Raw genomic sequence first — 7,248 nt, 5'->3', positions numbered from 1 at the left:
AAATAAAGTGCCTGGCATTGGGGCAGCGAGTGGTGGCAGCAACCGACTGGAATGTTATCGGTGGTCAGCAATCGGCGCATGCGCCACACAGGCAACCAACACAGGCAGCCACTGCCACCACTGCAACCACTGCAACCACTGGGAAAAGCAATTACACGCCACATGAGCGCTGCCAGTTGCATGGCCCCCCACACGTCTCATTGTAACTCTCTCGTAAGTAGCAGCAAGAGCAGCAGCAGCCGATCCTGATCTGTCTCAGTTTACCTTGAACTTCTGTTTATTCCCATCTACTGGTTGCACGTCGTTTGCCTCTGCCATATGCAAATTGTCCGGCTAATAGGCGCTAATATGTTTTGCCAGCTACCGCCTTGCGTTAATTTACAGTTTACTTTTAGCAGTTGCCACTACCCACGCGACCGTCGAGCCTCGACTCGCGTAAATCCCATATAATGCTCACACAGACCTTTTATGTGTACATATTTTCTTTACGATTTTGTAATTGCGCTCTTAACGCGCAAATGGCGCCTCCGCTCGGAGGTGTAATATTTTTTGTGGAAAACGTGTGCTGTATGCAAATCTTTGAAATGCCAAAGATATGAGCTGTATTTCCTCAAGTCTGACTTTGCTTTATGAGTATAAAATAAAATGTTTGATTGCGCTTGGTTATGTTGATGGAAATTTTAGTACGTAAGCTCGTTGCTTAATCCCAAAGTTCAGAGATAGAGAGAGAGAGAAATAAAGAGAGAGAGAGAGAGAGAGAACTTAAAGAAAAATATTTAAAAAAACAAATGTTTATATTTTTGGGAATTTGAACAAACTTTCTTTAAGTCCCAAATTAAAAATTAATAAATTATTATTTAATTGCAAGACTTGAATAAGACAGCAGAAATTATTTAAGGATAATAATAAATTTGCCCAGGCAAAAGTAATCCGAGAATTAACATAGCATATGTATTTTTTTTAGATATTTAAATTCTAATTATTAAATTCGAAGTATGATGCGACTCGGCTAGACATAATAAACAATATTTCTCTATTAATTTTAATATATATCCTATTTTTTGTTTGGGAACCATTTTTTCATTATGCAGGATCTGCAGATTAGAGATTATCCATCTTAATTTTGCATACCTCAATTTCATATACCAAATGCAGTCTTTTCTCGAATTTCCCTACATCTAGCTGAATACGCTCCATGAAACTATGACACACAGAAAATGCAACCCATTTATGACCTCGTTTCTCTTTATTGGTGTGTCTAACAAAGCAATTAATGGACATGCAACATTTTTGCCACAAAGAGTTAAAGCCCCCACGGACAATACGCAGAGACAACTTTATTAGCTTAATTAAAACTCTTCAAAAGGTTCAACAAAGCTGTGGACAAGCGCATGGGGTGGGATGGCGAGGGGCGGGGAGGTGTAGTCGATTGGTTGCGCTTCTCTTCGCCCGTGGGGCAGGCAGCAAAACAAAATCTTTTGAGAAATAGAGAAAAATGCGTTGAAATGTTGGCAATTTAGCAAGTTTACAGCTCTGCGGCAGACCTTGCCGAGTCGCATAATGGAAACCTATAGTCCCCCCTCACCCTGCCCCACCTCCTGCCTCACCCATCGCAATTCAAGTCCAGGTCTTTGTCCATGTCCCGCTCTCGCTTGCATATCGTGCCCAAGTCCCAGTTGAATGACGTTTTACTTGATTGCAGTTAATTTTCTTCTTTTTGCTTCTCCCCCGGCTTTGACCGAATGCAAATTCTACTTTTCGATGTGCCCCTGCCCTCCCTCCTTGCTGGCCCCTCCATGCGGCTTTTGTGGCCGTTCAATCCAATTGAAGCCAGAAAAAACTTTTGATTGTTTGTCCCTCTTCGACCAGGGACAGCGTTTTCTATCGGAGCACATCATAAAAAATTAAGTTGTAAAATGTGAAAAACGTGTTGAAAGAGTTTGGGGCCTAAGCGAACTCTTCGATCAACTACGGTCCAACATTCTCGAATGTGTGGCATTGAATTTTTATGGCCCTTTAATGTGCTCTCTGTGTGGGGTTTACCAAAATAGTAGAAGCGCGCAGATCGGATTACAGATAAACCTACTTTATAGGGTCTATCATAAAAGAAAAACGATTCAGAGAGCGTGTTCTGGTTGGTAAATGTTTGGGTTTAAATTTCGGGTTGAACAATATGGAAACCAAAACAAAACGTGAGCTTAGAGAGTATTATAAATTAAAGATTTGAATTATTTAAAGTTAAGAATCCTAGGTCAGAAAATTATAATAGCTATTTCTATTTTGATGAACTCATGAAAAATATTAATTAGCCGAAAAAAATTTAATATATTAAATTATGGATATTTGTTATTCTCTTTTTTAACCTTTTTTTTTAAATCTTGACTTCTTTCCATATCTTACCAAATGTTGATTCGCAATCAATTTAGCTCTGTACTTTTCATAATGTCTGGAAATATTTAATTAATTACGCTGTTATTGATGATTGTATTTTATAATAAAACAGTTTCTAATTAATCATAGTCAAATTTACTTTCTATGCTTTCATAAGATCCTCAAATATTGACAATATATATTCATTTCATTTATAAAAGTTTTGAGACGCAGCCAACTTAGCTGGGTACTAAACATAAAGTCTGGAAACATTAACCGATTCAGCTATTATCAATAGGTTATGCAGTCTATTGGATCGTGGGATCCTCAATTTGCGAATTGTCTAAGCAAATATTTTATTTTAAGCCGTTCAAAAGTCCATAATGCCCCACAGAAACAACACAGCGTAGGGCAATGAGAAATTGTAGTTTCATGACTTTTACCCGTCTCAAAAGCGCTGAACTATTGACCTGAATAGTTATTCGGTTGCCCCACGACGAAGTCATCAATGACGTCGCTCTGATGATGACTTGTGTTTGATTTGGCCAGATGAAGTCAAGACTCCAACTCTGACTCTGAATTGAAACATTTTGCCCATTACCAGATGCAAAGGTGAAGCGGGTTCAAAACAATGGAAAAATCCTCGTTCGCAAAAAATGTGAAAATTTGTGTAGTAAAAATTTATAGAGTAGTAAATAGTATAATGCGCCAATTAGGCGACTTCCTACTGTGAAGCTAACAAGTTAATGGAGCCCATTCTTTGACAGAAACTAGTTCTGATAAATATCAATTATATAATTAAAGAGTATTAAAATAATATTTGTTAGTTTTTCTAATAGAGACATAAGACTGCAACTGTCTAGCAAATCGGCAAGATTTTGAGAGATTTGCCAATAAAAATCGTGAGATCTTGTATGGTTTGTTAACATTTTAATGGCAATTAACAGACAACGTCCATTGGCCTAAACAATTAAACGAAACTGTCAGCAATTTATCTTGAAGCGTCGACGCGACGTGACTTCCCAGGAAGATATGCCAGGTTTTCATTTGCGCCTCCATAACGGGCTAGTCAAGCTACCTGGTAATGAGTGGGCTGTGCAGCATTAAGAGGGGACAAGGGGGCCAGGGGCAAGTAAAAGGGTCGCGCTTGCCTCTGCCTCTAATTGGCACCAAATATGGCAATCGACTTGCACTATGGCCAAGGCTGTGGCATGCCGCAAAAATATGTCAAAATGTGACAAAATGCGTGTAGTCGCTCGCTGTTGCTGGAGAAAGGTACAGCCTGCTGGTAAATCTACAAGCTGCTGGCAAAAATACCATTTAAGGTGTTCATTAGTTGCGCACAACCCGAAGCGCGCCCCTCTCGCAAAAGGGACATCCAAAAATGGCAGCAAAATCTCATCAGTTGTTGACCATTTCTGCAGATTACGCGACAAAGATCATCATGAAGATGAGGATCGGTCCAAGATCGATCACATTTTGCGATCAATCGCAATCAGCTGTGCAAAAGTTCCATTGTCTGTGCAGAGAGGCGAGCAGAGCGTCTCCCTCTCTCTTTCTCTTACTCTTTCGCTTTTCTCTGCATAACTGTAAAGCTGGTTGCCCTTAAATGTCAATGCTGACCAGTTTGGGATTTTGTTGGGCGAAATGAAGCGATTTTCGCTCAATTTACATTTTTTAAAATACAAGATTTCGTTTATTGTGTCTGTCAATTGAGCGCGAATCGTAAATTGTCCTCAGGTGCAAAAAACAACAAAATTAACTTTCACTTGCTGCCTGCTCGTGTTGTGCCACATGTTGCAAGTGCGCTCGAGGTGTATATATAACATTTAATGTTATTACTGCAGAACCTAGTGTCTGGCTTAGTTGAGCTCTTTAGTTAACCAAAGCTTTAAAAATATTTTGCTGCTTATGAATTTGATTATCAAGCTCTAGATTTAGTAGCTTCTTAGAGGCAGGCCCTTGAAGTCAATGCAATTTAAATAGTTAGATTAAAACTATATCCCTGCTTATAAAAATTGATAGGACTTTTCTGTTCGTCTATCTAAAAAATGAATAATATATACATGTAATATCTAAAAATATAATTTACCTGCACCACTTTCCTCTCAGACCATATGACGCCTTTTTCCATGTTCCTATATTCTATATCTGTCTTACTATTCTAAACCTCGCTCTTTTTGTCATTTACAACTTATATCTATCTTTATCTCTATCTTTATGACAGCTCATGATGCTGCCATTGCCATCACAAGTTCTCGATTTAACTAATGCACAACATAGAATTTTAGCTTGTTAAGTGATTTGTCTAAAATTAATTAAATTGAACATTTTATGCCTGGAATGCGATAAAGCCAGACCACAAATGAAGCCAAACACGCAAGCCACAAATGAAGGCAAAGGAAGAAAAACAGTCTGCATTAAACACTGAGAATAATAATTACATTTAAGTAAATAAATTTCTGTAAAAAGATTTTAAAATGAAAACATAACAAACAGAAATAAACAACATATTTAAAAAATGATGTACAGGATAAAATAGGAGGAATATTGAAGCATAATCCTTTTATATTAAAGAAATATTTATCAAGGTCCAATATAATTAACTATAAATTAAAATAAATTCAAATTCATTCAAAACTAAATTACCAAGTTTTATTTAATTTGCCTTAAAATAGGCTTTTATAATTCTATTTTTAATATAATATACCAATATCCCAATATAAGAAACCTAAACGTTTTTCGTATATTAATTTAATCAAGTAAACTATTTTCATGAGGTGCCTTACATTTTTTAAGTTCGATAAATATTATCATTATTCTTATAACAATTTAAATTTTAGCCCCGCTTTCATCCCAAATTTCGCTCAGTGTACGCATAATCAAACCGAAGGACCCAAATGGAGTTTAAATTAATGGGCTTTCGGTAGCTGTAGAGGAGACAGCGCACAGAATCGACAGCGAGTAGAGTCAATGCCATTGGTGTAGGAGTCTCCCGAGAGCCCAAAGGCAACCGAAAGCCTTCAAGTGGCGTCTGGCATTGGCTTCGTTGCGATGGCTAATCAAAATATTTAAAATAGTTTGCCGCAGGCTGTAAGCAGCGCACATACATACATATAAATGGAAACGGATGAGGAGACTCCACCTACTCTCCACTCAAGAATTGAGACTCTGGCGTGCGCTGGCTATATAAATTATGAAATCTCCCTTTGGTTTCCTTAAGCCCCTTTTCACAATATTGCATTAAGCGGCGACTTAAACAATCTCTGCTTAATCATTGCACTTGGCTAGCAAGGGGGGCCGGGGGTTTAGCCGCAGGGGAGCGTTGTAATTGCGCATGCGCGACATGCTCCAGCGGCGGCGTCTTTATGCAGCACATTTTGAATGTAAAATATAAATAACGCCATTTACGCACACTGCATTGATTGGATACCCTTCCTTTTGCCCCTCACTCACGCAGCTTTCTCGGTCGGTCTCTGGGTGACCTACTAAACGCATTTATTTGATGCTGACCCCCCTTCTTCTTCTTCTTCAATCCCCAGTTGCAGCCGCGTCACGCAATGTTGCGCCGTTCTGGGCGTGCTGCGGCATTTCCCTTTCGTTGAGTCCAAAGTCTTCCCAGGGTAGATACGGCAAAAAAAAAACTTAACCCCAAGGTGTGCCAAATTCCTGTGATTAGACAATATTATGAGCTGGCCTAATAATGGGCCAAGTCTTCATTTAAAAATCGACCACACAAAACGCCAATTGAGGCTGACAGCTAATTGGGCACTGAGTTAGGTATTTCGAGTCTATATTATATGGTCACGATTAGCAGACAGATCTGGTTTTAATAAAGATATACTGTATCAAGAAAAAGAAAATGCATCTCTTGCTGAACCATTTTTAGCCCAAATTGCAAAAGCTAATGAGTTGCGTCGTGCGAGGGCGTGTACTTGGATTAAATGCGGTAAGTCGAAAAGATTGTTGTAAATCTTAAGTAAGCAATGTCTTTCTTAAATATATTCTTTGTACAAATTTTAATTTTAAACTTATTCATACATTTAATTTTATTCGATCATTTTATAGAAGTTAAGTACATTTGCTCTTGGTGCAGGATTTTCAAAAATTTTAGCATCAGCTTGGCAATTATATTCGAAATAAGCTTGGATAAATTACATTAATTTAATTTAATTTTTTAAACTTTAAATAGTATACTTCAATTTATTTATGGATTGTGTTATATAAGTTGAGTATTTTGGTTTTAAGCTGGTTCAGCCTAATGTTAAAATAAACCTTCTTATCAAGTCATAGCCAATTTTATCAAAAGCTACCTCAACATCAAGGAGAGAGCACAGATTTCAATATATACATATATAAGTAGAATACTTATATATAACACTTTATTTCTTTAAAAATATCAACAATTTATTTTGTTGCTCTGCAAAAAATAACTGATTTTTCTCCGAAAATTTTTTACATTTAAAATGCAGCTCACTCGCTGACAACAATATCTTAAGCCCTTGAACATACATACATATATGTTTCTTTAAGGGTTTATCGTGCTTCCTAATTAAATTACAGTGTGCAACGCCTATTAAACTGATTCCGATTATAGTCTGTTTGCGGACTTCACTTTGAACTACAAAATACACAAGTATTTACGCCTTCTTCTATCTGGAGCTAAGCGAACCCACAATTATAACTTAATTTTTACAGCATTTCAAACGCGCTTTAGGGCGTAATCATATTAATTTCCCATAAAATTCTCTAATTAGTAACTCATTCAAAGCGCCGCCTCATGCACAGCTGGTGGCTATAAAAAAAAAACGTGGCCCAGCTAAAGGCATTAACAGATCATCCAGAACGAGTGTCAATCCGAAAATGCAACGCATAACA

This window comes from Drosophila montana, unplaced genomic scaffold (assembly GCF_035044405.1).
Source record: "Drosophila montana isolate Dmon_TW-CO22-7 unplaced genomic scaffold, ASM3504440v1 contig_312_1, whole genome shotgun sequence".
In the NCBI taxonomy this organism is placed as follows: Eukaryota; Metazoa; Arthropoda; class Insecta; order Diptera; family Drosophilidae; genus Drosophila; species Drosophila montana.
This window is presented reverse-complemented; position numbering follows the sequence as displayed.